At 36.8% G+C, this 26,923-nt stretch overlaps 1 long non-coding RNA gene across 1 annotated transcript in view; it reads right to left on the reverse strand.

Moving 5' to 3' along the window:
* Positions 1-26,923, reverse strand: part of LOC119509246 — a 335,151-nt gene that overhangs the window by 306,204 nt on the left and 2,024 nt on the right. The gene's annotated exons all lie outside the window — the stretch shown is intronic.

Genomic DNA, 26,923 nt, shown 5'->3' on the forward strand with positions numbered 1-26,923 from the left:
TTGTCTCCTTTAGCTTCTTCAGCTCCTGTGCATCTAAGCATCAGGGTCTCTCTTAGCTTCTGTGGAACAAACCCTAGGCTAGCATCTCCAAGTGTCTCCAAGCATCTCCAAGTGTCAGTGTCAGTGTCAGCTCTTAAGCTTCTCTCCAAAATGTCCCTCTCAGCTGCTCTGAACTCCTTCTGTCTGTGAGTTCTTTTATAGGACTCCACTGATTAAATCAAGACCTACCCTGAAAGGATTGGGTCCATAGTTCATTGGAAATAATTTAATCAAACATTTTGCCCATAGTTGATTGAGTCATATCTCCATGGAAACACTCAGTCAAAAGATTTCAACCTAATCAACACTAATACATCTGCCCCCACTAGATTGCATTAAACAATATGACTTTTGGGGGGACATAATATATCCAAACTGGCACATGCCCTTTCAAAGGAAGGGAAACTGGGGCATTCATACATCAATTCCTGTTTCAAACTGGTTAAGAATTGTCACCAAATATAAACTACTCCAGGTTTCCAGGCTGCTTTGCATGGACTGAGGGACTTTCAAGTCTTCAGAGAAAGCTCTGAGGCAGAAAAGCAGGGATAAAGTTAGTGCTCTAGGTGTGAAGTGTCATCAAGCACAGTAACCTTCACCATAGCTGCAGCTTCAATCAGAGGTGGACCAAGGGGAAGTGTTTCAGTTTGCTAATGCTGACAAAATACAATGTACCAGAAATGGGTTAGTTTTTACAATGGGGATTCATTAACTTACAAGCTTACAGTTCTTAAGCCATGAAAATGTGCAACTCAAGGCACCAATAGGCAATGTTCTTTCTCGGAAGACCAGCTACCAGTGATCCTCAGCTCCTCTGTCACATGGCTAGGCACATGGCGAGATCTACCATTTTTTCCCTTCCCTCCCAGGTTTCGTTGATTCCCACTTCTGGCTGCTTCTCTCTTAGCTTCTCTGGGGCTTTTTTCTTTGTCTTCTCTATTCTTCTATCCTCTTATAAAGGAACTCAGTAAGAAGATTAAAACCCATCCTGAATGTGGTGGGTCACATCTCAACTTAAGATCCTAATCACCAAAAGATCCTACTTACAATGGGTCCACACCCACAGGAATGCGTTAGCTTTAAGAACTTGCTTTTCTTGGGTATATACAGCTTCAAACTACCACAGGAAGTGATCCAGAACATGAAAACTGTCAGCTATAACCTCCTGTCTTCCAATGATCTTGTTCTCTACCTATCACAGAACTCACTCTCATAGTCAAACCCTACCTTTATCTTTACCCCTTCCCAAATTGCAATTTTAAGACATTCCTTGGCCAACCACTGCCTCCCATATTTCTGACTTACTCCCTCTAGTACCTTAACTTAAACAAACCTTACACCCTATTGGACCCCACAATCCACTGATACTATCACCTTTCCACAGCTCTTCACTCCCCTCATGTCCTCACTTCCTTTCACTACTTAAATTCCACAATCACTATAATCACTCCCATGTACATATTTTCAACTCCCTTGCCTCTGTCTCATCTTGTCAACCTCTCTTGGCAATACCCTAACACTGGGTAAGTTCATGTCTCCTTCTACTCTATTCTTGCATCCTTGTAGCTGAATGAATCTGGAAAAAAGCACACTGCCATATTGACTAGTCTCTATAAAGGGATGATGGTCAGTCTGTTCAAGTGGGCCCTTAATGCTTCCCCAAGTCATACCCTATTTCCCTAGTTCGTTCATACTCTCACCCTGGATGACTGTTTTATATCTTCTACTCTCTCCTCAAACCTCAAACTTCTCCTTCCTCCTCATTTACAGCTGATGATCTTGCTTGCTCTATCTCTGAGAAAATAAAAGCAAGCAGAAGAGATTCCTCCACAGACCGCCCCCACAACATGTACCACCTCATTACATATGTGCCCATACACTGTAACTTATGTTAATACAATGAACTGCCCACACTCCTATTCAAAGCCAATGCTTCAACTTGTCAACTAGATTTCATCAAATTTTTCCGACTCAAGGATAATGTCCCAGCAAATATCCTCTCTTTCTCCTATATCATAAATGTTTCTCTATTGAATCTTTCCATAAGCATAAAAACTCGCTAATATTGCTACCATCTTAAAAATAAACCTTCTTATTAGCTCATGACCTCTCCATTACACTCCTTCCCTTTACAACAAAATACTAATTTGGAGTTGTCTATATTCAATGTTTCTATTTTATGTGCACTCATTCTCTTTTGAACCATCTTCATGCAGCCCCAGCCAAAATGATCTCGACAAGGGCAAATATGAATTCTAGACTGAAAAATTCAAAAGTAAATATTCATCCCTCATATTTTTTTGACCCATCAACAGCATTTGACACAAATTATTGTTCACTCCTTCTTGAAATACTTTTATCACAACTTCCAGGACAACACATTTGCTTGGCTTTTGTCCCTGGCCCTCCTTCTTGCCTGTACCCATCTCCCTGGTTTCTAAACACCGGGGTACCCCAGACTTCAATTTTTGGACTTCTTTTCTATATATATTCTAAACTCATGTTTCTTGGAGATAACATCCACTTTCATAGCTTTAAATGCTATTTATATTCTCATGAGTCACAAATTTATATCTCTAACTTAGGCCACTCCCATGAATGTTTTTAATTAGCTATAATGAAGTATAATTTAAATTCAGTAAAATTCACCAATCTGAAGTATACAATGTGGTGAATTCTGACAAATGAATACAGTCATGTAATCACCCCACAACCAAGATATAAAACATTTCCATCACCCCCAAAACTTCTTTCTTGTGGATGGAGATCCAGGCTTTGGAAAGCACTTCTCCAAGCTAAAGTTGCTTTCACTGATCTTCCAGTTTTCAATTTTATTTTAGGTATATTCTCAATAATGACCAGAAGGTGGCATGCATAATACTAACATAAAAATACACAACTGAACATACTTATAAGAATGAAAGAGTTATATAATCCAGCACATGTACCTTTAGTTCTCAGTGAAGAAGGGATAAAAGACAAATAGAAGTTTGGGGGAAATTAACAGAGAAAAAGACAGTGAATCTCTTCTGCTTGCTTTTATTTTCTCACCATCCCCCACCAATAACACCACATAAGAAAACACATATCCTGAGAAATCTTTTTAATTATGAAATTCTAGCATGTGAAAGCATTAGCTTGCAAATTTTTATGCAATTGTTTGTGTTTGTTTGCTAGTCTGCTTGCTTTTTAAATATTTGCAGCCTACTGAACTTCCCCTTTGATAGTGGCAGTGAAAGGAGTCTCTCTAAAATCTCTAGACATTTTATTCCAGCAGTTCATATCATGTAATTTTTATTATGCTCCTCCTCCCATATAAGTCTCTGAGCTCAAGACTGTGAAGAAGTGATTGCTCAACCATCAGAGAACCACCTCCTCCTAAGAGAAGAGGCAAAAGAACTAAAGAAAGACAAGGGCGGCAGCTTGGGTAGACTAAAACAGTGGGATCTTCCCAAATTGCTTTGCTCTTCCAGATACTCCTGTGAAGTAAGGATGGATTCTATGTGCTCTAAAGAGCAAGACATATCTAGTGAGTACATGAGTCAGTTATTTCCTACTTATTAAATTATAATTCCCTGTTGTTATCCCTGAACCATTGGTAAACTCTCATTAGGATATACAGCATGGTCAGGTTCGCTGTGGAGAATTCAGGAAAGGATTGTGTGTCCACAGCTAGGCCTGGATACTAAAGATGGAAATACACCCATGTTCCCTGGGGACCAAAACAGTGGTGGCAATCAGGATAGTCAGATCCTCAAGGGGCAGAGGTCAGAAGCCCTGGATGCAAGGTCCAATTGCCCCTTCTCACACAGATTCTCACTCCACTGCTGACCATGGAAGGTCCAAGTGCTAGTTAAAAAGGAAGTTTGTAGGTTTCCTTATAAAGGGCCTCCCTATCCTTCATAGTTTTGGTTCTACACAAAATTCTATACAAAAAACGTCTACACACTTTTGGCTCCCTCCATGTTCCCCAGGATCTTATTTGGGAATGCATTTCCCTAATCATTCAAAACAATAAACTTTCAGTGAAGTTACTTGAAAATAAAGCTTAAATCACCTGAATCATGCATGGCCTGCATTCAGTCCTTTACTCACTAACCAGCAGGGACATGGCTGAAGAATAATAATGGGCATTCACATTGTGCTTCCTAACCACAAAACAGCATATCTAAAGAACTACATTTGACTTTTCATGAATAGAGGGCTCAAAATCTAAGCCAAAATTAAATAAAATAAAAACTAGTAATGAAAACATGTTGTACCAGGAAAGTAAACCTTCATAAAGATGGCAACCTAGAATTTAATAGGCTCAGAGTTACTCAAATCTTTTCATCCCCAAATATTCTCCAGTATTAAAAGCCATTATTATACGAAGGTACAGATGTGATCAGGTAAAGTGATTCACAGAGGCACCCAAAGAATTTTGGACTCATACCAGCTTCCTTAAGCCTGCACCATTATCAAGATCACAGGAGGCCTTACGTAAAAAAGGAACTAGGTGGAAGTCCACATACTGTTTTTTAAACTTGATTGTTAGAAGAAAACTGGTTATACATGTCTATCTTCTCCAACTAGTCAGACATTCAAATAAAGACTAAGAAAATACATTATTTGTTTATGAACACTTATACAGGGCTATAAAAATGGGTATCCTTTACTGACAAAAATATAGAAATATTCGTGTTCCCCTCCCCCATGAAAACAGTCCCAAACATTTCACAAGTTCTATTTCCCCTTGCTTCTAAGTCACTGTCTTAGATGGTAGTTTACACTGCAAGACATTAATACTTTGAAGCTACTAAAGTAGCCTTTGGTTCTGTGCTCTAATGTACTGAATTAGTGGTATTTAGTTATGACATTCTGGATGACACTGAAAATCCTGGAGCAGAAAAGTCCCAGGTCCCTGTAAGTCCTCTAAAATAACACATCTCAATTTTATTATGTATGTTAATCACCTGGGAATCTTTAATTGGTCTGGGTAAGACTTGTGATCCTGCAGCTCTGACAAGCTTTCCGGTGATGCCAATGTGGCTGGTCCCTGCACCGCATTTTTAGGAGTGCAAAATAGAAGATTCAAGGAGTCTCAGTGAACACACACAAAAAATTCATGGTCTGAATAAAGTACTCTCACTAGCATTCTCATGAGTACCCACTGCATAAGCAAACATTTAACCAAAACAGAAGTAATTAAATATTTTGTCCTTGTACAGATATAGCATTTATAGTTTCCACCAAATATGAAAAATAAATATTTATTTGTTTACTTGTTTATTTATTTATTTTACTGTTTTAGAAATCTTTAAAATAATCTTTTATGGAAGCAGAAAAAAACAATACTGAAGAGGAGGTACCAAAATGAAAGCCATACAAGAACTGAACTGGAATAAGATACCAAAGACAAAAATCTAAGTTTCAAAAACCACCAGGTGGCACAAGGAGATGGGGGTGGGAGTAGAAAATAAATAACAAAATGAAGGCAGAATCAGCAAAAGTGTCTTTAGGAGGTGTTCTAGTTTGCTAATGCTGCTGGAATGCAAAACACCAGAAATGGACTGGCTCTTATAAAAAGAGGTTTATTTGGTTACACAGTTATAGTTCCAAGGCCATAAAATGTCCAAGGTAATGCATCAACAATCAGGCACCCTCACTGCAGGATGGCCAGTGGCATCCAGAAAACCTCTGTGGCTGGTGTCTGCTTGCTCTCGGGTTGCATTTTAAAACGGCTTTCTCCAACATGTCTGCATCAGCTTCCAACAGCCGTCTCCAAAATATCTCTGTAAGCTGCAGCTTCTCTCTCAGCTCCTGCGCTTTCCCCAAAGTGTCCCTCTTAGCTGTAGTTCCTCTTCAAAATGTCACTCTCAGCTGCACTGAGTTCCTTCTGTTTGTCAGCTCATTCATATGGCTTAATTTAGACCCACCCTGAATGGGTGGGGTAACACCTCCATGGAAATTATCCAATCACAGTTATCACCCACAGTTGGGTGGGGCACATTTCCATGGAAACAACCTAATCCAAACTTAATTTCCACTAATATATCTGCCCCCACAAGACTGCATCAAAGAACATGGCTTTTTCTGGGGGACATAATATATACAAACCAGTACAGGAGGGGATGTGAGTCTTTGTAAGGGTTGAAAAAGTAGTCTTAGTCCACATTCCAAGGGACTCCATGTAAGCAAACCGGTCATGCTGGGGAGTTTCATTTGGCTTCCATTGTTTCCCTGCTTCAACTTCTGCTCAAGTTTCCAGAAGCCAAAGAACATACATTTAGTCTCTGATGTACAACTACAAGTGTACCTACCACACTGGCTATATCATAATCCATTCTCCTGTCTAGAGTTTGTAAAGTACCTCTCTTTTACTCTTCACTAGTCCCCACAAAAGAAACCCTTTCTTGTTGTGTCTCTCCAATTCCTTACAATACTTCCTTAATTTTCCACAAGTAAAACTGAGTTTTCCTTTCAACACAAAGCCCAGATTTAGCATTAGAAAGAAAAGGACACAAGATTTGAATGAGTCTTATTTTAATCATCTGTTATGAAAAAAATCACTGCAACCTTTAGTGATTTTAAAAACAGCTTATGTCAAAAGCTAGAATATTTTGAAAACTAGCTAAAGAATAATTTGAATGTGTTCTATGCATAATAACCTTCCACCCAATTTAAACAATTCAACTGAAAGAAGTAAGCTAACACAATATTTCTGATACATAACTCTTTCTTGATCAAAAGAGAAAAGTCCCTCAGAACTTACACAGAAAGGGAAAGAGCTGAAGTGGCATGATGTTTTCACCATTCTTCTATCTAGGAAAATAAGAGAAGAGATGATAGAACATAGAGTATAGGAGACATGACATGAGTCCTTCTTGGAGAGCTTTAGGCACCCCTACTGAGAGAAGGACCACATAATTAGTGGAACTGGGCAACAGGAATGCGAGGACAGCCTCCCGGAAAAGGCATATGGCAGGGAGAGAGCCCTGAAGGGGTCTCAGCAGCCCAGCTGAAAGCAATTGTCCTAGAAGCACAGACAAGCAGAACTTTAGCTTTAAAAGCATGTTAGCATTTATTAATCTTTCCATCTCTAGTATCTTATACAGTGTCTGGTGAATAGTGGGAATTTAATCAATTTTTGATGAATAAGGAAAAGATTCAAAACTTTTCAAGGCCTAGAAGGACAGAAGATGCAAGAAAACAAAAATATTTTGAAAGAAAAGTCAACGTTAAGGACGATAGTAATCAATGGCATTGTATTTAGTAATAAAAGGCACCTAGAGGGCCTGCTCCTTTATTTGTTTTATCTTTTTCTACTTTATATTTCCATGTTTCTACCTAGAAAATGTTTTTAGTAGTTAAATATGCATACTACATGTGTTTTATTTTCATAGAAAAAGCTACGGATAAAAGCAAAAGGTTAACAATGGTTATCTTGTGGGGATGGAAGGAGGGAAATGGGGAAAATTGGGGAAAGGTTTTCACTTTTCACATTATCCACATCTGTAGAATTTTACACACATAGATTATGTTTTATTAGATAGAACCTCCATTTCCCTGCCCCATGCTTCCTTAAATGGACTCTAGTAATATTCCTAGCGTCTCCTCCATTATGGGCTGTTCTGCAGGAATTGTCTGATAACTGAATTAGGACAAGGAACTGAGATACCTGAGCTCAGCCCTTTTCTCAAACGTTTCAGAGCCAGAGCATTCATGTCCTATTGTCTTTACTGGCCTTGCCTCCCAAGGCCCCAAGCAAAAGAATGTAAAACCCCAGGAGAGCAAGGACTTCTCTTTAGTTCCTGCTGTTATCTCCAGCACACAGAACAGTGCCTAGCACATGCTAAGTACTCAATGAATCAATACTTTTTAATAAATTCTGTCTGGTCTCTACCAGGTGCCCCTTACCACATGGCAGTCGTCTGGTGCTGCTAGCGACTGAGACAGTTCATCCATCCAATTCAGAGATGAAGTCAATTTTACAAGTCCATTGTGGCTGCCTTCTTAAGGCATATTCTACAATCCAGTGCTCATCAGCACTACAGCTAGCATTTGATCTTTACCTGCTAACATCTGAGTTTCTCTCTCACTTGGCCCCAAGTTCAAGGGGGGTAGAAAGATACTATTTATTGGATACCCTCAAACTCCCACATTTTAATTATTAAAACTTTATTGAAGCGCTGGAATCCTTTTTAAAAGCAACACTAAGTTGATCATAGGCTTCTACTACTCTTCAACAACCATGAGAAAAGAGCATCTGTCCAAGGGAATCACTGTAGCCTTCTCATCTACCTGTCCAGGATCATAGCAGGAAGAGAGTGTCCCCAAAGACTATTCAACATGGGCTCTGACAGCTCATTTCTAGTCAGAGTATCTGTGGCCCAATAAAACGCCCCTCCCCTGGGAGGGCAGGTGTGAAGAACTATTATATTTTTCAGACAAGAACATTGAGCTTCCCCTAGAAGCCAACATACTTCTGTTTTTTCTTTGTTTTTGTATGTTTGTTCGTTTGTTTGTGGTTAATGTATATATAACATAAAATTTCCCATTTTAACCAATTTCAAGCATACAATTCAGTGGCATGAATTACACTCACAATGTCGTACTACTACTACTATCATCCAATACCAAAACTTTTCCATCATCCCAAACAGAAACCCTTCACCTATTAAGGATTGGCTTCCTAATCCCATCATTTGCCCCTGGTAACCTGTAATCTACTTTCCATCTCTATAAGTTTGCATATTCTAGTTATTTCATATAAGTTAAATCATACAATACCTGTGGCTTTTGTATCTGGCTTATTTCATTCAACATGATATCCTCAACATTCATCCATGTTGCAGCACGTTTCAGAACTCCATTCTTTTTTACAACTGAACAATATTCCATTGTATGTGCATATCACACTTTTTTTATCCATTCCTCAAAAGATAGATACTTGAGTGGTTTCCATCTTTTGGCTAGTGTGAATAATGTTGCTATGAACACTGGTGTACAAAATATGTTTGAGTTGCTTTGTATTTGTTTTCACAAAACCAATGGTGATTAAAATATTTCAGAGGATCAGAGATCTCAACATGCATCCTTGTGAGGTCACTTCCCTAATCCTTTCTGCAATTTCTGTGTACCTGCTCACCTGAGACCAATGAGACAAACAGTTCACTTCCTCAAGGCCTTTCACAAATACTTCTTGAATTGGGTTGCAGAAATCTGGAATCAGTTGCAGGAACTGAATGCCTAAAGGCTAATAGCCAGCTCCTTGCAAAGACACCCCACTAAGTGACCACACAAGTACATGCTCATTCATTTAGGCCACCACTGACCTCAAGGATTGCTCGCAGACTTAAAGGGGTAGTCTCTTCAAAGTATATCTCTATCAAGGAACTATTTACACTGTTTTCCCTTCTTCTTAGAGCTATAAGGCACAGGGCCATATGCTACAAACAATATTCAAACAAAATAACAAATGAAATATTGCTATCCATTTGCCAGACCCCTATACAGAGGTTAGACTCACACTTCCCAAAGTTTATAGCCTAGAAATGTGTTTCCCAATAATACCTTCATTAACTAGCAACAAAATTACTCTGTAGCCATGCAAGTTGCAAGTGGTATGAAATTCCTTTTTTTTCATTAGAGAAGTTGTGGGTTTACAGAAAAGTCATGCGTAACATAGAGTTCCCATATACCACCCTATTTTTAACACTTTGCATTAGCATGGTACGATTGTTATAATTCATAAAAGAACACCCTTACAATTAGATTTTAGCTGAATATTAAAATTGATGGCTTAAAAGCCCAGAATAATTTTATCAACTCAGACTTGTCACTTGAGAGAGTCATTAGCTTCTTAAATTTTCAGAGCCTGTAAAAGCAACATAGCCTAACTTGATGTATTGTATGCATATTTCATCAAGACTCAAATCACTTAGTACTAGGTACAGCCAAAACATGTTTTAGGAGATTGATAAAATGTCTAAAGTGCTGGGTGGGACATAAGGGAAGAAATACAGCAGATATAAATAAATAAATAAATAAATAAATAAATAAATAAATAAGGGACAAAACAAACAAACAACAACAAAGTCAAAACCTCAGTTACCTAGTAGGCTTTTGGACTGCAAGCCTCCCTCTGGATTCTTGCTGGATTTCTTCCTTGACCTGATTTATTTTAGATGTAATAATTTATATGGTAGCCCTATTGGCAAGGCTTCACTGAGTCACTGGTTTGTTTTATAGATCAAACAATCCAAAGACTTCCACATATTCTTCTCTTAAAATTCTGAAGCAGCACAAATCTTAACACCTGTATCCCCTCAGAGACAAGACAAAGCCAACAAAGACCAACTTCCTGAGAAGATGAGAGTCCCAGTATTTTCAACCTGCTGGTAGCACTTATTGAAAAAAGTGACTTGTTTTGCTGTGTTCTGTTTGTTTGCTCTAGAAGGGTCATTTAAGTTAGTATGAAATTCCCTTAGATTTCAAACATAGTAACTAGGAGAATGGACTTTGTTGTCAGACAGAACAGGAATTTGCCCTGTTTTGTCACTTACTAACCATATGATGCTGGGAAACGAACATTCACTACACATGACTAAAGCACTGCTCAAAGTGCTTTATATGGATTCATTGATTTAATCCTCAAAATGGTCTTATTATATGGCAACTAATATCAGCCCCTTTTAAAAGGGGCTCTCAGGAAACTGAGAGAGAGGAAACAAGTAGCACGCTCAAGATCACATTGCTGGTAAGAAAAAGAATTAGGATTAAACCTGGTTAGCCCTAATGCTACAGCCTGCACTCTTAACTACTGCATTGATGCTTTCCAATTTTTTTTACTATGACCCATTGTGAGAAATATTTTTGGCTATGACCCATAGAAAGATATATGTTTTAAAACACAACCTAGTAATATAAGTGCATATAATCGAAACACCTTTATGAAATTATGTACCTACTCTTACTTCAATCAGTGTAGCAATGTACTGATATTTTCTAGTCTGTTTTACTGGTTAAAAACTGCTGTTTATCCTCCACCAAACTGATTTCAAAATCCACTGAGAGTCATGACTTCAAGTTTGAAAACAACGCCCCATATTTCTTTTTCACCACCATAAGTATTTTGTGAGAATTAAATAAGATCATGAAATCAGAACATTTAGCACAACGCCTGGAACACACTATGTTCAACACATGATACCTATTATTATTGATCTTGTAAACTATCTGTAATTGCTGGAGTTAGGGACATTGAAGGGAAAACCCTCACTGGGCTACAAATGGATTTATTACCAGTTAGAATCCATCCTTGGCAGTGAGATGGGGAATTTCCACAGTATTTTTAACTTGTGCTGTAATGGAAATCCACATTGAGAAAGAGAGCTGACTTGTGGTTAACTCTGGCTTCCTCTTCTACGGAAAGGGGCAATTTATAAGTTGCTATGCCACTCTGCTAGAAACCCCTGTAAATCCAGTGTTTATTGATCTATATTTGCATCTAACATGGTGCTGGATAGTATGAGCTATACAGAATTGGTCTCATAAAGGAGTCCGACTAGGGAGATGTATTAGTTTCCTACTGCTACTACAACAAATTACCACAAACACAGTGGCTTAAGATGACAAAAATTTATATAATAATTTTTAAATTTAAATAATAAGTTTTACATATTTGGAGGTCAGAAGTCCAAAACAGGTGTCACCAGCCTAAAATCAAAATGTTGGTAGGGCTATGCTCCTTTCTAGAGGTTCTAAGGGAAAATCCATTCCCTTGCCTTTTCCAGCTTCTAGAAGCTGCCTGCATTACCTGACTCACAGCCCCTTTCCTCCATTGTCAAAGCCAGAAATGGCAGATAAATCCTTATCACATTGAATCCCTCCTACTATGACACTGAGTCCATGATCACATCGTCTTGACTTTTCTGTATCCTTCTTCCATCTTTCAAGGACTCTTCTGATCACATTGGGCCCACCTGGATAATCCAGGATAATTTCTCTATTTTAAGGTATTTAAATTAATAGCATCTGCAAAGTCCTTTTTACCATGGAGGGTAGCATATTCACAGGTTCCAGGGATTAGAATACAGATATCTTTTTTTGGGGGGGTGGGCAGTATTGTAACACAGGAGACAAATCACACAGAACAGTATATAACAACAAAAATGTTGACACATAACATCTTTTGAGCATATACTACATGACAGACATTGTGCTAAGTGCTTTACTTGCCTTGACTCATCTCCTTGGTGAGAAACCAAGACACCAAAAGATCACGCAGAATGCCCAAAGTCACACAGATAGAAAGGGCTGAACCCAGGCCCACATGACTTCAAAGATCATGCTCTCAACCATTTTACTACATACAACTAAGTACTAAACATACACACATTTAATGATATACAACTTTTCCTCATCATAAACTCCTTTTACTCTTTTCCCCCGGGGACACTATTTTGAAAGATTGTATATCAAAAAATTTTTTTCATCAACCAAAGACATATTTAACTTTTAATTGTGGCATCTGATAGTTTGAGCTAACCACTTTGCCTATTTTGAACTTATGTAGTTCCAGTCCAAATAATAAAACCTTAAACTGTACTTAATATATTTAGGTGTTACTATGGAATACTAAAAACAGGGACTCCCACAATTACCTTTGAAAATGAATTAAGGACTGTCCCAGGTTGAAGCAACGATGTAGTTCAAAGAAAAAGGAAATTGATGTGAGTGGAGCAAGCAGAAGAAATGGGGTCTGACCGCAATCTTAAAAAGCATAAAATTCTGTTAAACTAGAGAAAAACTAAGAATATGAATGATATCTGGGAAGTAGGAACAAACACATAGATGGATAAGACATAGCAAACTTCTTAGGGAGATCTGGAAAAAATAAATAAAGCATTGAGGCTTTAAAAGACAGGTAAGTAAAGTTAAATATAACCAGATAGGAAAATACAGAGTTTCGAAAGTTTCTGAGTAGTAACGCTTGGGCTTACAGAGATTAACTAGCCCTAGTACCAGGAGAAGAAGAAAGGAGGAGGTGAGGAACCGGCAATAGTAATCACCTTTAAGGGGGGATGTTGGATGGCTGGGAGACGGGAAGGCGGTAGAGACTAACTTTTTAATGTATCCCCTTTTGAGTCTTCTAAATTTTATACAACGTGCATGTATGGGCTAGTAATATACAAATACATGAATATATACAGACTATCTTTACTGACCTAATGTGCCACATAGTAAAACAAGGCATCTACTCTTAGTGGGTACCCTTAAGAACTCAGGATAAACCATTCCACCCTATTCTGTCCCTCCCCACCCATAAAGCTGTTTCAGTTGTTTTCTCATTGGCTTAAAAAATTCTTCTTAGGCTTACACCTATCTACTTTGTCTAAAGGATTAACTCCTGGTTGGCTGTGTACAAGTATGTTATACTCCTTTTATATGTTTTCTCAATTTGATTGAGAATCTATGTCAAAACTGACTCACAGGGTGCTGTCATTTGCCCACAGGATCCATGATCAATAATAGGGTCACAAGACCAACACACCCCAACCAAGCTGAGGGTCCTGGCCCAGACAAAAGCCTATCAACTGGCCCCAATCCCCACACTCCAGACTCCAACTTGCCACCAGCAGATCGACATCAATATTTATCTTTTAAAAATAATGGGCAATTCAAAGGAATTGTTTATCTCATAGATCAACAGGTATCCTATTGATCTTAGCTATTTTTCAGAGCTAACTAATGAGATAACTTAGTTGTTTGTGTGGGAATATGTTCAACCTTTGCACTTTCTGACTAATCTATGCTTTACCACTGTTCCATTATATTTGTAGTATTGGAAAGCTGAACAGTCAAAGCAAATACTCCATAATGCCTAGGCAGTCAACCTGTGGGGTTAGCATTACAAGCAGTAACTGAGGCATATGGAAGGTTTTAGAATTCCCTAAGTATTTTGAGGTTTAGGCAAAGAGTTGCCCAAGAAAAGATTCCTTAATCAGGTTGTGATTTAACTGCATTCAAAGCCATAGCGTTAAACTCCTGTTAAGAGATTAGAGATTATACATGAGATTATATAAACAAACACAAGTCACAGCAGTATAGGGCAGATAATAAACCAAAACAAACTGGCACACTAGCTCCTGAAAGCCAGTTTGGTCACTGCACATTTTGCCAATTTCCATATGTAAAATCATATGCTATACTGTGTGAATGAAAGTGTTAAATCCAAATACCTGACCTTCCTGTCATCTATGAGTCAGTGGAGAAATATTTATTGAGTTCCCACAGGTGAGTAGTGTTATTAACTATGTCAAAATGAAAACATCCAAGAATGGAATAATTATTAAGCCTCTGACAAATGTTCTTTCCCTTCTTGGAACTCCTGAATGGCAGGAAATACTCTGTTTCTTTTATGTGTGCCTAGTATGACGTTAGTCCTCAAATGACTCTAAACTACAATAAAGAAAATCTTAGAGCAGAGCCAGGATTCAGAACTAAAATTAAGTGTGCCACAGTTCACAAAGCACTTACACATGTGTTACCTCATTCAATTCTCCCACAACCCTTAGAATGAGGAAACTGAGACTCAGGAAGGATGGGTAAGAGTGTTGTTAAAATTAGACTGGGCTTGAAACCATGCACAGTCCTGTTGGCATGTTTGTCTGTTTGTTAGATGTGTGCTTAAGGCTATGCATACACTGCAAATTTTCAAACTTTTTAACCCTTCTATCCAATTATGGATATAAAATTACAAATATTATAATCTGTTGCTCAACTGAAAACATTTTATAACAGGGTGCAACTTGATTCACCATGCCTATAGCTCCCGCGCAGCCATGCAGGCCCCCTGGTGGATTTGAGAGACATAGTTCTCATTCTTGGACTTAGTAACCCTCTCTAAATGTATTATACAGACTCTAGAAACAACTTCCCTGTCTACAATACCAAAATGGTCCTCTATTTTAAAGCGCACTTTCATTCCACCTCTTTCCGTAAGTTTTTCCCAATCATCTACACCCTACAAACTACTACCAATTCGATTCCTCACTCACTACCTCCCTGGTAACCTCTCATGCTAAAATAAATATTACTGAGTCTCTTTATAGTGTTTCTGTTAAATATTTGTGTGCACTTATGTATGCACTCTGTCATGTCTCTAACGTAAGTTGCTTACTGCCTGAGGTGTGTACCTCAGATATTTAATTCAGATGTATATACTATTTGAGTACTCAAGAAATAGAAATATATTTCTATTCTAATGAATCTACCCTTCTTTACAGAGAAAAATATATTTAAAACCTGCTAAGTTATGATATTAGGCTCTAACTTTTGTATCCACTTCCTAGTTTTACAGTGACTCCAAGATACTCTATCATGGACTAAATTAACAGGGGCTCTCTTGTTAATGCAATAAACATGAATGCAATGATCTTGTTTAATTCCCAGTTCTATCACTTAACATTTGCAATACTTTACACTAGACATTCAGTTTTCCCATCTTTAAAATGGGAATTCTGGGAGGGACACTCACCTGTGTGTCCTGATTTTTCTTTCTAGGAGGAAAGTTCATTCATTGGAGTACCACTCCTACCCTCTCTCTGGAACCCCTCCCCCAGGACTCTTTCCCAGGGGAGGAGTATTTTATCTGGATTGTGAGTTTGGAGACATAGGTGGCTTATCTTTTCTCTTCCCTTTCTCTTTGGAATCTGCCTGCCTTTGGAAAGAACACATTCTGCCTTGCTGCTATTTGTAATATATTTGACAAGAACAGGCCTCCATGGGATAGGCCTGGGTTTGTCATGCCTGTGATTAGTTGGGTTCAGGATTAGCAAGCCTACTTGCCCAATACACCTAAATTATGTTCTCCAAATGTCAGTAATAAAGTTGACATTTTGATCTCCATCTACATTTTTTTTTGCTTACTTCTCAATTGGTTCTGAATTTTGGGTAAAGAGTGTCATTTATTAGCCCCATCAAATCTCAATAGGGGTAACAATAGTTACAACACAAAACTGTCTTAAAGGTGTTATATCTGGTAGAATGTAAAGCATCTTTCATGTTTAAAGAGTTAGCATTTCAATTTTATCACTTCTTTATATATCTATCTCCTAGTAAATTTTAAGGAGATTCATTTATTCATTCAATCAGATTACAGTGTTTTTACTAAATATAGTAAACAGAGTAATTTCAAGTGTTATGTCAAATTTATCTTCCATCCAAAGTTTTCAGGTATGCATTATCCATTTTTCAATATTTAATAAAATTTAACTTTCTAAATACGTGATAGGAAACACTTTTGCATTGGGTGCAATCCAGAACTTAGAGAACTATTGGGATATTGGCTACAAATGTTTTTTAAATCTAATACTTTTTTTCACACCTTTCCTCTGTGAACTATAATGATTCTTAAACATGAACTTGGTAATTCCCAGAAAACTAAAACTTGAAGTAAGTACAGCAGATAATCCTGCAAGCATTTAAAACAAGAATTATAGTCCTTTGAACAAAAGGGGGAAAAGAAAGGTAACAAAATAAGGTTACAGCGGCTAAGAGATCTCCAATAGAGGCAAGAGGCTGTCCTGGAGGTTTCTCTTATGCAAGCTTCTGCTAGATATCCCAAATGGCCACAGTGTGCCACACCCTTACCAAAAGTAGTCCTGAAATACCTAGGTCCCTAACTGAAATTCTATAAAAGATTCACTCACAAAGTTTTATCTCTCAGAAACTTAAATCCACCAGACTGTTCCTATGCCAGACAAGTCCTGAAACTCAGAGGCAACAGCCTCTTAAGAACAATCAGATGCAGCTCCCTTCCCCATAATGTCGACACCCCCTTTCAATATGAACAGGTTAGGGTGCTCACTGCCTGAACAGCCCTGAAGATAAAGAGATTAAACGAGAGGAAGGGATAGCAACAGACAAAATAGGATTTAATAAAGGATTACAAACACTGAAACTTTATATAAATATATATATAAATTTTTTTAGGTGTTAGGTATTAGGATAGCTAGAAGGAAGTAACTGAAATGGTAGAACTGTAACCTATAACATTCTTTGAAATTTGCTCTATAGCTGTTCGTTGAATTGTGCTTTGAAAGTTATCACCTTCAGTATATAATCTATATTTCACAATAAGGAAAGAACTGAAACTGTGGAACTGTAACCCATAACATTTTTTGAAATTACCTATATAACTGCTTGTTGAGTTGTACTTTGAAAGTTAACACCTTTCTGTATCTACGCTATCTTTCACAATAATGGTATTAACTGAAATTTCGGAACTGTATCCCATAACATTTGTTGAAATTTTCGAACTACTTATTAAATTGTACTTTGAAAGTTATCATTGTTATGTACATATGTTAAATTCACAATAAACAAATGCATAAAAAAAAGAATTATGGTCTTCAAGAGGTCATAGCCTCCTTCCATAGCCTAAAGTGATAGTAGGTGAATTACCATCACTTTCATTTACTGCTTTGGCACTGGTGAACAAAACAGATATGGCCCTTATCTTCATGAGGCTCACATTTGAGATAAGAGCAAGATTACGCAGTTTTCAAATCAAATTTCAGCATTTCATAACCCAGCGGAGACAAGCATCTTGTAAAATTGATAATTCTCACATAAACTAAAATTGACAAGGCTCCAAATGCTTTATTTTTGGAAGGGAAACTAACATTTATTGGGTATAACTTTGTGCATGTAATCCTATTTAATTGTCATATCACCCTTTAAAAAGGTATTATTATCACTACTTAATAGATGAAGTTGTTGAGGCTCTCCAAGATTACAAAACACAAGATCATACACATTGGTTAACGCTGAAGGAGACTTTTAACCCAGGTCCACCTGATTCCAAAGCCCATAATTTTTCTGCTATAAGAGATCAGTTGTTGTCAAGTATATTACAAATCAAAGTTGTCATTGTAATGAGAAAAATTCTTAAAGAATAAAAAGGATGTATATGAAATTTTAGTCATCACCTTTGTCAGTAGGATTGTAGAGAGCTTATTTATCCTCATGTGTTCCATATATAAACCAGAGCCTTTTACATCATAGACATCCCATAAATGTTGAACTAAAATGTTAATACGTAAAAGAAAAAGCAAATTATAGTCAACGGAATTAGTATGATAAAGTTTGTTATCCCTAATGGCATACTGGTATTAAAGAAATATATTAACACTTTAAAATTGCTAGACTACATTTCTTCAGAAGATATCCTTTTTCACAAAAAAGTAACTATTCACATAGTGGTATGTTGAGCTGTATCTATTCATCCACACACCATCTCTTAATTACCATTTTGTGAGAACAAATAACCAGTTTCAGGATGCCTCAGTACGATTTCTTTGATTTTAATCCTGGCTCTGCCACTGAATAGCTGTGGGACCTTATACAAGTTATTCACCTCTCTGTGCCTCTGTTTCTTCATTTTACAGACGAAGATGATAATTACAGAATTACAGAATGATAATAGCACCTACTACACTGTGTTCTCCTATTAAACGACTTACATGTGAAGTGCTTAGAAGACAGTCTGATACATAGTACACATTATATGTTAGTTTTTTATTGCTATTGTTCTTGTTTTTAAGAAATTCGATGTCCTATGTACGTGTCCCTAGAATCCACAAAGGACTTGAAAGATGAGATTATGAGCAGCCAGAATCTCTTCCTCCAGAGTTTTAGCTCTGGAAGAGCACCAACACATAGACAAGTTCCTAGAGAAGCCAAAGGGGCATGCTCTCTGACTAAGATACAGACAGTGAGGGCTCCTGGGTGGAAAATAACCGCTCCATAAACTTGTCAATGTCCTCCAGCTAGAGATCACCTGGAACATATCTGCAGCTCAACAAACTTGGGTTATTAACTCATTACAATGAGAGAGCACATACCATGGGGAACAATGGGGTTTCTCAGTAAAAGGATGTTAGAAAGAACTTACTATAGGATTTGGGCTTGTGGTAGGTGATTTGGACTTGTGGTAGGTGATTTGGGGAATCACTCAAGGAAGAGAGCAGCACCCTGGATTGGATGCTCTCTGGAAGCAGCTGTAATTCTCTGATTGGGCAGTTTAATAATTCTTACCTAGACATTGGGAGCAATGAAGTGGGGTTAAAGCTATAATAAGAAAAGCAGTAGCAGTCACTCAGCCAGGAAAGGGGGATGTTTGGTCATTTTGTGGTTTGAACAATGTCCTTATTTTTGTCTGGTCAGACATGATCAAGGAATGGTCTTATTTTAGTCTTGCTCCATTACGGTCACAAAGTGATCTTGTTTGAGGTTGGTGCTCTATGAAAATGTCCATGTTCAACAGCAGAACTATGCGGCCTTGTTGTGAGTGCCAGGCCAGCTCCTGGCTGACAGGGGTTGCTTTTCTCCTTCTTAAACTAGAAAAGAAAATTTTGCTCAAAGGGCAGAGCTGGTCAGGAAAACAACTATTATTGCTATTATTTATATCAGTTGACAGAGATTTATAGTTTATAAAGGCCTTTTATCTTCATTGTCTGATGTGAGTCTCTCAGATTAATTCCAAGAGAAAAGAAAGCCACAGGGCCCCCACATTGCACAACTCCAGGGGACCCATTCACAATTCTGTATGAATAGCATTGCCTCAATGTGAACTGTGCCCCCTGGAGTTATGCAACAAGGCTGCACTAACAGGGCAGATATTTCTATTTTTCACAATTATGAAAATAGCATCAAAGAAGCTTCCTAAAAGTTCCTTATTTCCCAACAATCCTCCGAGTTCTCTCTGGCAACTTGTTCATCGCTGCCTTTGGATCATTGACTCAGTTATAGTTCCCCCTTCCAGACAATTACACCAGACTGCCCTGTTATGATCTAGACTCTATCCGCAACTACAATAAGAGTATCTCCGCCTTCTTCCTCAACTAGGTCTGCCCAAAGCAAGAGGTTAAAAAGGGCACTGTACTTATAATCTCTTTCACACAGTCACTTACTAGGTAAAGGAAAAATAAACATGGGTATGTATGTATGTGTGTGTGTGTGTGCACGCATACATGTATTGCCTAAAATGTTAGCATACCTTATATGTTTTGCTTACAACCTTGGAGTTACTAATGGAGAAAATGATCTTGAGTTCTAACAAAAATTGTTTAAAGGAAAATATCCTGCTAAATTCAGTGGCCAAAACTTTTCAAGGCAGACTGAACTACTAGTTATATCTCTTTCCACATCCTTGGAAACCTGTCAAGTAAAATATCAAAGGGGACTGGAATTTCCCATGAAATGTCTACTAATAATAAATCTTTGTCCAGCACTGTCTTTTTGTAAATGGGAAATTCCTTGTTACTGAATTTCGTCAACTCAGAAACTGAAAATAAAGAAATTACAGAAAATGAAACTGAAAATGGAATACTCCACAGATATATCAAGCAGCAGCTAGTTCCCAAAAAGTATACAGGCTTTGATACAATCAGAGTTGTTCAAGAATCCCATCTCTGTAATTTACAAACTCTGTGACCTTGGACAAGTTACTTAACCTCTCTGGGCATCACTTTCATTAAATTACTATGCATGCCCCTCTCTCCTATTATCTGAGAATACCCTGCACTTTCCTATCAGAACATTGATCACACTATATTGAAATTTTATGTTCAGGTGTCTATTTCCCTTAGAAAATTAGAAGCATTTTTAAAGCAGGGACCATATGTACTTCCAGCACCTATCAATCATAATGGCATATAAAATAGCCGTAATATTTATTTGTTGCCTTGGGGTGGCGGCCTAGGGATCCAGAACACCTGGAAGGCTTGCTTTTTATTTACATACCTTTTTATACTGTTTGCATGCTTTACCAGGCACATGTGGTACATGTATTTCTTTTTTAATTAAAAAACATACATACATGAAAATAAGTAAAGGAGGAACTGTCTCTTGCACATAAATACGGTAGTGGACTAGTAGGCACTCACTGTTCGGCTTCCTTTCTTCTTTAAGCATGAGATCAATGAAGGTGAATTTAGGGTAAATCTTTCTATCTTCTTCTACACAGTATACCAAATGTATCTTTTGTAGAATAAAGTATAATTTCATTTGGATGCAATTTTTCTTTTATTATGAAAAAGAGATTAGGAAGAGTGGTCCAGCCAGCACTGTCTTAAATCCAGAATATTCTAGTTTGAGGGTAGACAGAGGAAAAGCAGAGAAAGGGAAAGTTTCTTGGGCCTTTAGGCTGGTGCTCTAGCCAACTAATCAGGGCTTTAAAAATATATTACTTTCCTTTCTTTTGCCACTATTCTGTGTATGTATAGTTGTATTAGAGTACCTCATGAAACAAGGTGGCTAGGGTTTGGGGCAGGATGTAGCTACTTCAGAGTCCCTTAGCCTAACACCATTAAATGACACCAAAACCCATAACCCCAACCACAACCAATTTGCACTTTTGAGCAACCAATGTTCCCTGCATCACATACTTCCAAAGATTTTAGTTACTGATCATCTTATCCTGAATGACTGCAGTAAATTCTTTAGTTTTTCTAAAGAACTTCTGTTTCTTCAGCCAAATAACTCAGATTATACTGATGTAGGAAGATTTAAATCTGAATTTATATGCCAATTGCATGTTTTCTACCAGTTTATGATCTATATTTCCAATTTTAAAGGCTTAAAACTACGGTCTGTGTCAATAAGCAATTTTCAGGCTATAATCCAAAAGGCAGAGGAAAAATTACAGATGTTTTATAATCAAAGTGAAACATATTTTCTAGATACCAATGTATCTGGTTAATTAATAAAGGGAGGTCTCTAATAGTTAACACTGGATTTTGAATTTGTCTTTTCCTAGTTCACTTTTTTATTGAGCTTTAAAAAAAAGGGAAAGTAGCATCTATGAAAGGTGTGTGCTATATACTAAACACTTTACATGGATTCACTTATTTCATGTGTATAATAGTAGTTAGAACAGTAACTTCACAGAGGAAGAAAATGAGGCTCAAGGAAGTTAAGCAGGTTGCCCAAAATCATACAGGTCGTAAACTACGAAGCACAGAATTTAACTCAGGAAATTGTGCTGCCTCAAGAACACAGCTAATATATAAAACTCAGGTTTAAAAGAATCATGAAAAGCCAGAAAAATGGAAGTATATGGACCTTCAGAGGTAAGATAAAAATTAACATAATTAAATCTAAAAATTGTGCATGAGTCTATACAATGAGATATCATTACATGATTAGACAGCTAAAATTTAAAATAGCAACAATACCAAATACTGCCAAGGACACAGAGAAACAGTATCTCTCATATGTTGCTGGTGGGAATGTAAAACGATACAGTCACTCTGGAAAATAATTTGGCAGTTTCTTTAAAAACTAAACCACCCTTACCATGCAATGCAGCAACTGTACTTCTGGTCATTTATCCCAGAGTAATGAAAACTTATATCCACACAAAAATCTTTACACATTTGCTCACAGCAGCTTTATGTGTAGTAGCCAAACACTGGAAACAACTAAAATGTTCCTCAACAGGAGAATGATTAAATAAACAACTGTGGTACAACCATACCATGGAAAACTACTCAGCTATAAAGAAGAACCAACTCTGATATGCACAACAACCTGGATGGATCTCAAGGGCATTCTACTGAGAGAACAAAGCCAATCTCAAAACGTATATACTGTACAATTCCATTTACATAACATTCTCAAAATGACAATATTACAGAGATAGAAAACAGATTAGTTGTTGCCAAGGATTTTAGGGATGTGGGAGGGTAGGAGGGTAAGGGTGACTAAAAAGGAGTAGCATGAGAGAGATCTTTGGAGTTGAGGAATAGTCTGCATCTTGATTAAGGTGATGGTTACAGGAATCTACATATGCGATTAAATGACATAGAACAGTATACACACATTGTACGAATATCAAATAACTATTTTTGATATTGTGCTATACTTATGTAAGATATACTCACTGGAGGAAACTGGGTGAAGAATACATGGGACCTCTCTGTATTATCTTTGCAACCTCCAGTGAATCTATAATTATTCCAAAATTAAAAGTTTTTAAAAATGGTACCTGGGACTAAAAAAATCAAATGTGCAAACACAGGAGAGAACAATCTGGCTTAAAGACAATCCATCTTTAAAAAAAAAAGAAAAACAAAACCTTGGGATTTTAGTGGACCAGAGACTTCACCTAAATTAATAGTTTAACAGGACTGCTGAAAAAAAAAGAAAAAGAAAGAATGCTGCCTTCCATTGCATTAATAGATTCAGATCAAAGACAAGCCCAACCATTCTCGCTCTCATCTATCACATGGAATTTTTCTAAGATTTGGACACAGGGGAATACTGATAAAGTAAAATGGATTCACAGGACAACCAAACCACAGTTAGTCTGAAAACAAGTTGAAGAAAATAAATTAATATGTTAAAGACTAAAGATGACATGATATCTGTCTTCAAAGTGTTCCTCACTTAATTCCCCATATAGCCTTTAAAAGTGGTTTCCACTTTGTGTTTGTAAAATGAATAACAAAGTTTAAATTGTCTAGGTTGAAGAATTAGACTTATTCACTATAGCACAAGCAGGTAACAAGATGAGAAGAACTTCCTAAAACTTAAGAGTGTTAGAGAATTGTAACAATAGAAATCTCTAACCAATGGAAAGGGCTTCTTCAAAATGTACTGAATTTCCTTCTCCGAGGGAATGTTCAAAAGAAGCTGGGCAACCATTCTTCAAGGATTCTAGCATTAGGTAGAAAATTGAACTTCATCAGTGTCTTCCAGACTTTTTTTATTTTTAAACTCCTTCCACAGAAAAATATGTTAATGAGAATTTTTTCAATTATTACACCTTTTTCTCAATGATAGATGACAAAGGTGTGACTTTAGAATGACAAATGTTTGCAAAAAGTGTGTTTACTAAATACCATATTAAAAATGAAAAAGTGTATTTACTAAATACCATATTAAAAAGTCAATTTTCATGTAACCTTCAGTAATGATTCTAATATGAGAAATGTTTACTTTTTCCCAATTAACATGTGAAGTTTTGGCTTTATCTACTTTCATAATGTTTAAAAAAGCATCATTTTATCAACTTAAAAATGACATTATGTTCAGTTTTAGTCTTGAATGCAATTAGAATGACTAAATGAGAAACATTAGTGTACTCATTAACTGCAAAAAAGTAGATACTTTTCTGACTCTCATAATAACAGACTTCATGTCATCAGATATATCAGCTATTCTTTAAGGTACTGTTTTCTTAGGAAACAGATACGAAATGTATCCCAGACATTAGCTTTCCCTAATGCAAAACATTTTATTGACAGACACTCCCACCAATAGTATATGAGTGTTCTAGTAGCTCCATTTCCTCACCCACGTGTGTATATTCTTCCGAATTTTAGTCATTCTAGTATGTGAGTAGTGGTGTTGTATTATGGTTTTTCATTTGTATTTGCCTGGTGATTAACGATGTTGAGCACCATTTCACCTTTATTTGCTATTTGGATCTCCTCTTCTGTTCTTCTTAGACTTACAATAAATATTAGTAAATCAAAAGCACTGAAAATTCCTACACTTTTGACCCATTAACCACCACAGAATAGTATGAATAAATACTGCTTCCATTCATACATAATTTTTATTTTTCATGGAATTAATAATTGCCTCATTTTTTTCATTAGTTCTATCAAACACCTAACAATATAATTTGCCAAATACTCAAAACTGGATAATCTATAAATTCAATTATTGTTACTAAATTTAACAAAAATGCACAATATTTATACTCCGAAAACTACAAAACATTGCTGAAATAAATTAAAGAAGATAAAAATAAATGAAAATTATGTCATCTTCGTGGATTGGAAACATAACATTGTTACAACAGCAATACTCCCCAAAGTAATCTACAGATTCAATGCAATCCCTATCAGAATCCCAACTGATTTCTTTATAGAAATTGACAAGCTGATTCTAAAATTCATGCGCAGTTGAAAAGGACCTAGAATAGCCAAAACAATCTTGAAAAAGAACAAAGTAGGAGGACTCACACTTCCCTATTTCAAATTTACTACAAAGCAACAATAATCAAGAGAATGTGTAACTGACATAAGAACAGACATATAGATTAATAGAATATAATTGAAAGTCCAGAAGTATACCCATACATCTATTTTTTTCTGATTTTTCAAGAAGGGTGCCAAGACCATTCAATAGGGAAAGAATAGTCTTTACCACAATAGTGCTGGGTAAACTGGATAGCCACATGCAAAAGAATGAAGTTGGATCCTTTCCTCACACCATATACAAAAAAATCTACTCAAAATTAATCAAAGAACTAAACATAAGAGCTAAAACTATTAAAATCTTACAAGAAAACACAGAGGTAAGTCTTAATGATGTTAGATTTGGCAAAGATTCATAGATGTAAAACCAAAAGAACAAACAACAAAAGAAAAAAAAAGATAAACTGGGCTTTGTCAAAAACTTTTGTGCTTCAAGAAAGTGAAAAACCAACCCACATTACGGGAGAAAATATTGGCAAATTATACATCTGATAAGTACTTGGTACCTAGCCTATATAAAGAATACTTTGAACTGAAAAATTAAAAGACAACCCAATTTTAAAATGGACAAAGGATCTGAATAGATATTTCTCCAAGGAAGATACAAAAATGGCCAATCACACACATGAAAAGATGCTCAATAACAGGGAAATGCAAACCACAACCCTGAGACACTCCATTACACTCCACTAGGATGGCTAGAATCAAAAAGTCAGATAATACTAGACTTGGCATCGTGGGATGGAGAACATCTTGACAAAAAGGGGAATGTGAAAGGAAATGAAATAAGCTTCAGTGGCAGAGAGATTCCAAAAGGAGCCGAGAGGTCATTCTGGTGGGCACTCTTACACACAATACAGACAACCCTTTTCATGTTCTAAAGAATTGGAATAGCTAGCAGTAAATACCTGAAACTATCAAACTACAACCCAGAACCCCTGAATCTTGAAGACGATTCTATACAAATGTAGCTTATGAGGGGTGACAATGTGATTGGGAAAGCCATATACACCACACTCCCCTTTGTCTAGTATATGGATGGATGAGTAGAAAAATGGGGGCCAAAAAAAAAAAAAAAGGCACCCAGTGTTCTTTTTTACTTTAATTGTTCTTTTACACTTTAATTTTTATTCTTATTATTTTTGTGTGTGTGGTAATGAAAATGTTCAAAAATTAATTTTGGTAATGAACACACAACTATGTAATGGTATTGTGAACAACTGAATGTACGCTTTGTAGACTACATGGTATGTGAATATATCTCAACAAAAATGAATTTTAAAAAAAGTCAGATAATAACAAGCAATAGCAAGGCTGTGGAGAAATTGGAACCCTCATACACTGCTGATGGGAATGTAAAATGGTGTGTTTGCTTTGGATAACAGTCTGGCAGTTCCTAAAACAATTAAACGTAGAATTAGATGACCCAGCAATTCCATTCTTAAGTACATACCCAAGAGAAATGAAAATATATGTCCACACAAAACCTGGATCTCAAATGTTTAGAGCAGCATTATTCATGATAATCAAAAGAAAAAAACAATCCAAATGGCCACTGACACGCAAATGGACAAACAAAATCTAGTAAACCCATACAATGAAATATTATTTGGCCACAAAAAGGAATGAAGTATTAATACATGATACATATTGGATGAATTTTGAAAACCCTATGCTAAGAAGCCAACCACTAAAGCCCACCTATTATATGAGTCCTTTCATATAAAAGTACAGAATAGGGAAATCTATAGAGACAGAAAGTAGATTAGTGGTTGCTTAGGGAGGTGATAGTGAAAGGACATGGCTTTCATTTGAGGTGCTGAAAATGTTCTAAAATTGACTGC

The sequence above is a fragment of the Choloepus didactylus genome, chromosome 14 (genome assembly GCF_015220235.1).
Source record: "Choloepus didactylus isolate mChoDid1 chromosome 14, mChoDid1.pri, whole genome shotgun sequence".
In the NCBI taxonomy this organism is placed as follows: Eukaryota; Metazoa; Chordata; class Mammalia; order Pilosa; family Megalonychidae; genus Choloepus; species Choloepus didactylus.